The sequence below is a fragment of the Phoenix dactylifera genome, unplaced genomic scaffold (assembly GCF_009389715.1).
Source record: "Phoenix dactylifera cultivar Barhee BC4 unplaced genomic scaffold, palm_55x_up_171113_PBpolish2nd_filt_p 001717F, whole genome shotgun sequence".
Taxonomy (NCBI): Eukaryota; Viridiplantae; Streptophyta; class Magnoliopsida; order Arecales; family Arecaceae; genus Phoenix; species Phoenix dactylifera.
Window position 1 is genome coordinate 68,533 of NW_024069016.1, and position 7,816 is coordinate 76,348.

Below are 7,816 nucleotides of genomic sequence, written 5' to 3' on the forward strand. Positions count from 1 at the left end.
GTTTCACTGGAGTCGACTCGAATCTCAGACCCGAAAACTGCTCTCTGACTTTTTCTTTGTGTTCCTCTTGGAGTCGACTCTTACTATCCTGGAGTCGACTCGGTGAACATCGGAGTCGACTCGCGCACTTTGGGAGTCGACTCGTTGACAGGTTCTGAGTTGAAGCTTTCTGTTCTTCTGTCTGTTCTCAGTCGGAGTCGACTCGTACAGATCTGGAGTCGACTCGAGCCCGTGCCAGTGAACTTGATACGCTTGGAGTCGACTCGTGATACTCTGGAGTCGACTCGAGTCTCAGACTTTGGGTTCAAGCTGACTTCTTAACTTATCCAAAAATTATGAACCAAGTCTTGAGACACTTAGACAAGATTTTTACTGAAATACTTAATTGAATTCATTAGTAAACAAGAAATATACTCATTGCTTTGATCTCATCAAAATCAAATAGGGTTTTAATCAATCACTTCCACACTATTCACGCAAAGGAAATAACTATTTTGTCAGCATTTGTGCTGCTTTAAAGGGAACAATAACTGTTGAGTCGTGTTGCATTGCACGATGAGTCCAAACACTTTGGTCTCCGAGGCATTGTTAACCATTTGGTGTAGTAGGGGTGCAACTTGTATCCGTCGATCCGACAGAGCGACGATCGATTAAACCAATCTTGGCCATTCAAGGCTTTATAAAAAGGGGTGGATGTCCCCGTTGGCTTGCCCACATTTCAGAAGGTTTCATCATTCTTTTTGCCACCTTGAAGGAGATTTCCATAGATTCGGCCCCTTTGTTTGCTTCACAAAAAAGCTTGGTGGTAGTTCCGCTTCTCTTTTCTCCTTTTCTCCTAAGTAGATAGCTTCCTCCTTGACCCCTTCCCTTTTTTTACCCTAGAGGATGGATTCTCCTGGGGAGCGGCGCATTAATTTGGAACTAGGTTGAGACACTTCGACTAGCCTTATGGGAGACCAAGGAGAAAGCTACCGAGGCGGAAGTCAAAGTTGGATCCCTCAAAAGTGTGCTAGTGGTCTAGAAGGACCGGACCTAAGCAACGATGCTCCAGGCAGTTGCTGTAGAGGAGGAACTGAAGGTTGTCCAGTTCTAGGTTGCTCAGGCTAAGAAAAGGCTCTTTGGGCGATAGAAAGAATTTAAGGCACCGGGGAGCTATCATATGTGGCTAGCTCTAACTGCAATGGAGGCCTTCGCAGAAGCCTTTGCCAATTGTCAGAGCCAGGCATCATTGGTCTTCTCCTAAGAGGATTTCAGTTGCCTTGAGCTAACTGCGGACAGTGATAATAAATACCTGGTGTGGAGCAATGATGGGGAGGATAAGGAGATGCAAAGCAGTGACCGGGAAGATGAGAAGTCATAGAGCCCCAGGTAACAGGCTTCTATAGATCTCCCTCGCTTCTTCACACCACTGTGCATGCATGAGACAGGGTAAAGGGTGGCCTCTTCAGCCTGGTGACCCTTTCGGAGTCGTTGACTAGGGCGCGGCTGGCCCAAGCACTTTTCTCTTATAGTTGTTTGACTTGATCTTTGGTCTATTGTAATCACACATTTTTTAAATGAAAAGTAAAAGTTTTGTTTGTACCTCATTTGTTGCTTATTGTCGAAACGTTGGCTAGAGGTTGTCTCTAAGATACCAAGTCAGATCATGTTAAGCCAAAGATACAAGTTTCTGAAGTTAGAAGAACAAGACTAGAAGGCCAAGATAAGTCTTAAATAGACGAATCCGTGAGTGTTCAAGATTGAATGAGTGCTGCGAGATGAGGTCACCAAATCAAAATATCCTTAGGGACAAGATAAGACGAATAGGCGCTCATGATGAAGAGAAACTATAATAATATAAACCAGAGGATGATCCATAATAACTTTTGAGCAAATAGCATAAGAATTTCACGAAGTCATTGAAGTCGGCAAAGAGTGCGTAGTACACTCGATAAACAATTGGCAGCTCACCTTATTGGAGAATAATATTGCTTCAACAAGAGGAGAGTTCTTACCCGACATCGAGTATAAGGGCTAGCATACCTGTTCGGACCTCGAGGGCTAATAGACCTTGAGAATACATGAGGGAATGTATAAGGGCCAACAGGCTTGCTTGCACCTTGGGGGCTAATAGGCCTAGAGAATACACGAGGATGAGTATAGTGGCCAACAAGCCTGCTTGCACCTCTAGGGGTGACAGGTGAGAAGTACAATAAGATATGCCAATTGATTGGATATATTGTTGTAGATGGAGTTTTGATAGTGCATATAGCAAGTGGACAACGATGCTTGTGATGGTGTGGTTCGAGACAATGATTATGTAGGGTCACTTTTGCCACAATGATGGGTGTAGTTTTTCCAAAGAGTTCTGGATAAGCAAAGTCATAGATGGCACGATGACCAAATTTGTGCATGACTAGCATTTGTGGCACCTCAAGGTTCTTAGAGAAGGTGGGTAAGATCGGAGAAGAAAACCGATCTTGACTCCTCAAATATGGCCTAGGAAGGGAAACATTGACCGCTAGATGCAAATGGATCTTTACTAGTTTTTGTTGGAAAAATGCAATCAATAAATAATGATACCGCAAACTTCTTTTCCCTCTTTGTGTAATTAAATGGGATATCACTCACCAAATAACAATAATCTCAACAATTTATTCAATCAATTAGAAAACAAATAATCAAACAATCTATATACAAGAGGCAATACAATTTTTTAATGTAGAAAATCTTTCGATGTTAAAGAAAAAACTACGGGACCTGGTCCAACTAAAAACTTCTATTATTTAGAGTAATAGGATGACGATCGATCCTCTCTAATTCAATTAGAGGCTGTCCAAATATCAATAAGATTTAATCTTAACTTCTACAACAAAAATATTCTTCACCAATAAGAACAAATTTGACAATAAATAGCAAAATAGAGGATGAATCTTACCAAGTGTTGATGCTTGAAATAATCAATATAAAAGATTTTTCAAAAAACCAAACCGTGCAATCTATAACTCTTAATGCCGAAAATAATATACTAAAATTTTAGCCGAATCTGAAGAAAATCAACCATCTGATCATCCGACAAAGTAGTATATTTTTCTCTTCTTTTATTTTTTCTTTTGTTTTCCACCATCTTTCGCAAAAAACCAAACTCCCCGGTTTCTATGATTACCTCATCCCCAAGTTAAGCAGTTTTAAACTGTCATCTTTTTTTGAAAAAAAATTCAATGAGGTCGGTCCCAACATGAGAAAAGGACCAAGCCAACAACTTCGTTCTCTTGATTTTTTACTTTATGAGGCTTTTTCATCAAGAATATTATAGAGAATTGAAACTTAAAAGCTAATATGAGCTAAACAAATCAGAATATGCATTTGATGTACGTACATTACATGAAGCTACCTCTTTGGAACTTGACTTTTAAAGGTCCTACCAATCTTGTAACGTATATTTATGTGTCAATTATGGAAACTATAAAACTGAAAAGATACAAAGAACTAAGAAAGCACAACAGAAGCAGCAGTAGCTGTGCTGTAAATTCCTTCCTTTTATTTTACTATATTTTCCTGTGTTGGGGGGCAGGGGGTGGGGGCTTTACAGTAATTCTGCTCTCTTAAGCAAGTAACAATGTTATACATAAAAATTGTGGATGAATGGATTTCTCAGCTGCTTTCCTAAATTTAGATGCTGCAAGTTCCAGTTTTCTAGGATATCTAGTGGTTCATTTGAAAGGAAAAAAATTAGAGCGAAAGTCACCTCTTTTTTAGGAGTACGTAATATGCCATAATTTTATGAACCAACAAGCAAAAAATAGTAAACACAATTTCTTAAAAAATAATTATTGAAATTTTCTACTAGAAAAGATTAACAATTATAAATTCTTCAGAAATTTGAAATCATGCATAAAGAAAATGCAGTACTTCTTTCACAATATTGCTTACCATTTGACAGTAAGAGTTTTGATCTTTTATTTCGAGGATGTTAGTAAAAGATATTATTCTTCACCGATCATTCAAAGATATATTACTCCAGACAAAAAGGATTAGCTGTGAAAGAGTAAGCACTTGAACATGTTGTCGTTATTCTTTCCATTACATAATCCTATGGTGTCTGCGATTTGTGTCCAAGTAAATATTACCGAAGTATTATGAAACCCAGCAAGCAATAGTAAAAATTCAGTCGATCAGAAATACAAACTCCTTTTGAGTAATAATTATAAAGAACTTATTTAACTTATAATTGATTCTAGCAACAAGATTTAAAATAGTCTGCAGAAGAATTAGAATGGATCAACAATTAGGATGTCACTGCAGAAGCTTTAAATATAGATTTCAGTAATAGCAGCTTTTGTCGAGTGAAACAAAACCTTCACATGATTGACGATTCTTCTTGGTAGTCATGTAATCCAAAGGAAAATAACATGTACTGTCCTAATTTTAGCCTCAAAGTATACAATGCCCAAGAATCTTTTATTCACATATATTTTTATGTATTCAATAATCATAGAATGTACTTCATGGAATAGAAATTAAATTATAGCTTCCATGGAATCTCGGCTGCTCTCTCTTTGAAATAATCATTCGACATATAATGCCCCAAGCGATAATATTGACTCTAGATGCATCGAAGTTATCTAATTTATTAGCTTTCAATTAACAGTATATATAATTGTATTCATGGAGGGGGAGTTCAAGAAATTCGATTAGCACAACACCAATTCTAAACGAGAAACCCGTTCATCAATGGCATAAAATGTCTCTCCAACTCCAAAGGTAGCCGGTCCGGTTTCGTTGAGTTCTTTGCAGAAAATGTGATCATGCTGACCCTAGAGAGAAAGAAAGGTGTCTGAGGGAAGATATAGATGGAAGAACCCTTGCTACTTATAAGAGGTTAAGGAGGTTGACTAGGGTCAGACTAACAGCAAAAGAAGAGTACATGGTGCAAGAAAAGGAGATAAATGCAGGGAAAGGGTGGTCTCACATCCAAATGCCAACAGATAGCTAGCCATGCCACACCAAAATCGCTCTCTTATCTTTTTAATCTTTTCTTTTCAGGAGACTGAAAGATACCTACCTGCCCTCCACTTGCAAACTCCTCTTCCCACGAGGCTCTTCCTCTCTCTATCTCTTCTCTCCTGCTGCTTCCTTATCCCTCAGGGCAGAAGAGAGGAACTTTGACGTCCTTGTCATTATCGTTTTAAATGGAGCTTGTTGCCTAGATGAACTCCTTCAGAAGAAGTTGGACGTATAGGGCGGTTCTCATTGGCAGCCCCTTGGTGGAGGAAGACTACTAGGCTTCATCCCAGTCCTTTGTTGAAGCTTCTGGCTTCCACTGGAAACGGTTGCCACTCTGACAAGTTCTGGTACCAAGTATGGTGATACATCTAACTACTTAATCACGAGTAGAAAGAGAAGCGAAGCTCAAGTGACACTGTTTCAACAAATTAATGATACATACATGATAAGTAGTTGTCCTCTTATTGAAAGGAGAATTTTATTAATAGATGGGGGGACGTTGATGTTATTGTTGTGGTTCTAAAAATTATAAGAAACGGTGGAGAAATGACGAGTTTGGAAGGGAGAGTGGAATGAGCTGTTCTGATCAGTGTCTGAGGAGTGGGGGCGAAGACAACGATGCAGCTTTAGTCCTTGGCTTCCAAGGCTTGCTTGAAAGCAACTAAAATCCCCATAGCACAGGTAAATGGATTTCCTTTTTTTAAGCTTCCTACTTCGTATCCTACATTCCTCCTTTTGCATCTTTATAATTCAAATGTTTCAAGAGGGGTGTTGGGAGTATCAACACATGCCAGATCAAGAAGATATGAACATCGAAAAAGAAACCAAAACCAGCAAAAATTACCAGATATGAAGAAGAATTGCAGATCGGAAGCGGAAGTAAACGGGAGAACATACTCATCTTTCTCTTTTTTCCTCCGCCTGTGCTTCTGGGACTGCGCAATCGGGAAATTTTGTGTGAAACTGAAACCACTGAGAAAACATAAATTTGTACAAGTTTCTTCATTCGACACCAAGATCAGTTGCTCTAGAGAAGATTGTAACAAAAAGCATCAACGAAAAAGATTAGATATATATGGTTGGGTGGCGTGGGCGGGGCATGAGTTCCGCTTAACCAGAACGATACTCAGCTTGAAATCCTGCAAGAATTTCTAGCACAACATGCGAAAAAGAAGAAAATAGTAGTAGAGCTCTCTAACTTAGTGAGTTCAATAAGGTGGCCGGCCTGCACCGGCGGTCCAACTGTAAGGCTCTGATGGCAACTGGACGTTATTGAGAAGATTCGGCGCAAGAGCATGGAAGAGGTTTGGCTCCTGTAGAAGCTGCTGCTGCTCCTGGCCAACCAATCCATGGGACTCCACAAGCCTTTGGGGTGGTGCAGACTCTTCTTCCTCTAGAGGAGCCTCTCATAGGCAGCATTCGAAAACGATGCTGCCATGATAACAACATGTCCTGATGCCGTTAGTGGCCCAACGACGCTCCCTCCGACGACGACTTGTCCTTGCCCACCAGCTAAGTATATCGTTAGCCCGGTCGCCGCAGGTGGGGCGGGCGGCGGCACGAAGGATCCTGACAGGGAGAGGATCTCAAAACGGCCATGGAGGGTGAGGATGGCTCCCTGAGAGCCTGGCTGCTGGAGAGTGACGTTGGTGACGGTGCCAGTGCCGCTAAGTATGCACACACCCCGCTGCCGGAGGCGTGCGAAGTTGGCCACACTCTCGACTATGTCGCCGCCATCGGCAACCTCCATGACGTGGGTTCTGAGGGCGTTGGTGCTTTCCTGGTTGATGATGATCGGGGGCTTGGCCTTGTTCTTGGACCCCGAAGGCCGGCCCCTGGGCCGGCGTGCGGCATCGCCATCCGCACCGGCTAAGTTTACCGGCAAGGATTCTTTGCCATCACCGTTGCTGCTGCTGCTTCCGTTGTTATTGATATTGCTGTTATCATCGTAGTCGCGCTTCTGGCCTCGATTGAGTCCGCCTTGGTCCTCCTCGGATTTAAGCTGCTGCAACCGCTGGTGGAAGTTGTGATGGAAGTCTCTGGTGTGGAATGGAGGTGGGAGATGATGGCCATGTGTTGATGATGCCGTTACTGGATCCATCTTCCCCAGATTTTTTTTTTTTTTTGCCCCCTTTCTTTTTCTAATTCGTTGTACAAGTAGGATGAGACCGAGGAGATGGAACAGTGGAAAGGAAGAAAAGGAGGACTAAAGAAAGAAGAGGAGAAGGTGGAAGAAGATAATAAGAGGAGATGAGAATTCAATGAATTAAAGACCAAAAGGATAGAAGGGAAAAGAAAGACGGCTCTCTGCCCCTCCTTTTTCTCTTCTTTCTCTTTCAGAATAATCCAACACTACGCCAAGAACCAAGATAACGAGAGGAGATGAGAATTCAATTAAATAACACCAAAAGGAGGAGAAGGGGAAAGAAAGACGGCTCTCTGCCCCAATTTTTCTCTTTTTTTTTCTCTTACAGAATAACCTAACACAACTCCAAGAACCACCACCACCCCTGCTACCCCTCATCAGAAAAGAGACCAACTTGGAGGTGCATCTCGCCTGTCATCCACCAACTTTCCCGCGGACTGTGGAATCTACTCATTTGATCCCTTCTCCAAAGCCAACACCCCAATAGTTGAAATCCTTTGCTTCTAGCTATTGACTGTATTTTCATCTCAGCCCCATATCATGCTACATATCAAGAATACATGATTCTAGAAATTTTAAATTTTGAATATAAAATTTTAAATTCTGAATTTTGAATTCTAAATTTTGAATTTTGCATTCTAAATTTTGAATTTTGAATAGCATAAATTTAGAATTGATCTTAAG

The 7,816-nt window shown here is 41.0% G+C and overlaps 1 pseudogene; it reads right to left on the reverse strand.

Annotated features, from left to right (window-relative positions):
• Positions 1 to 6,032: 6,032 nt before the first annotated feature.
• Positions 6,033 to 7,615, reverse strand: LOC103718668 (annotated as a pseudogene).
• Between the last annotated feature and the right edge of the window lie 201 nt (positions 7,616 to 7,816).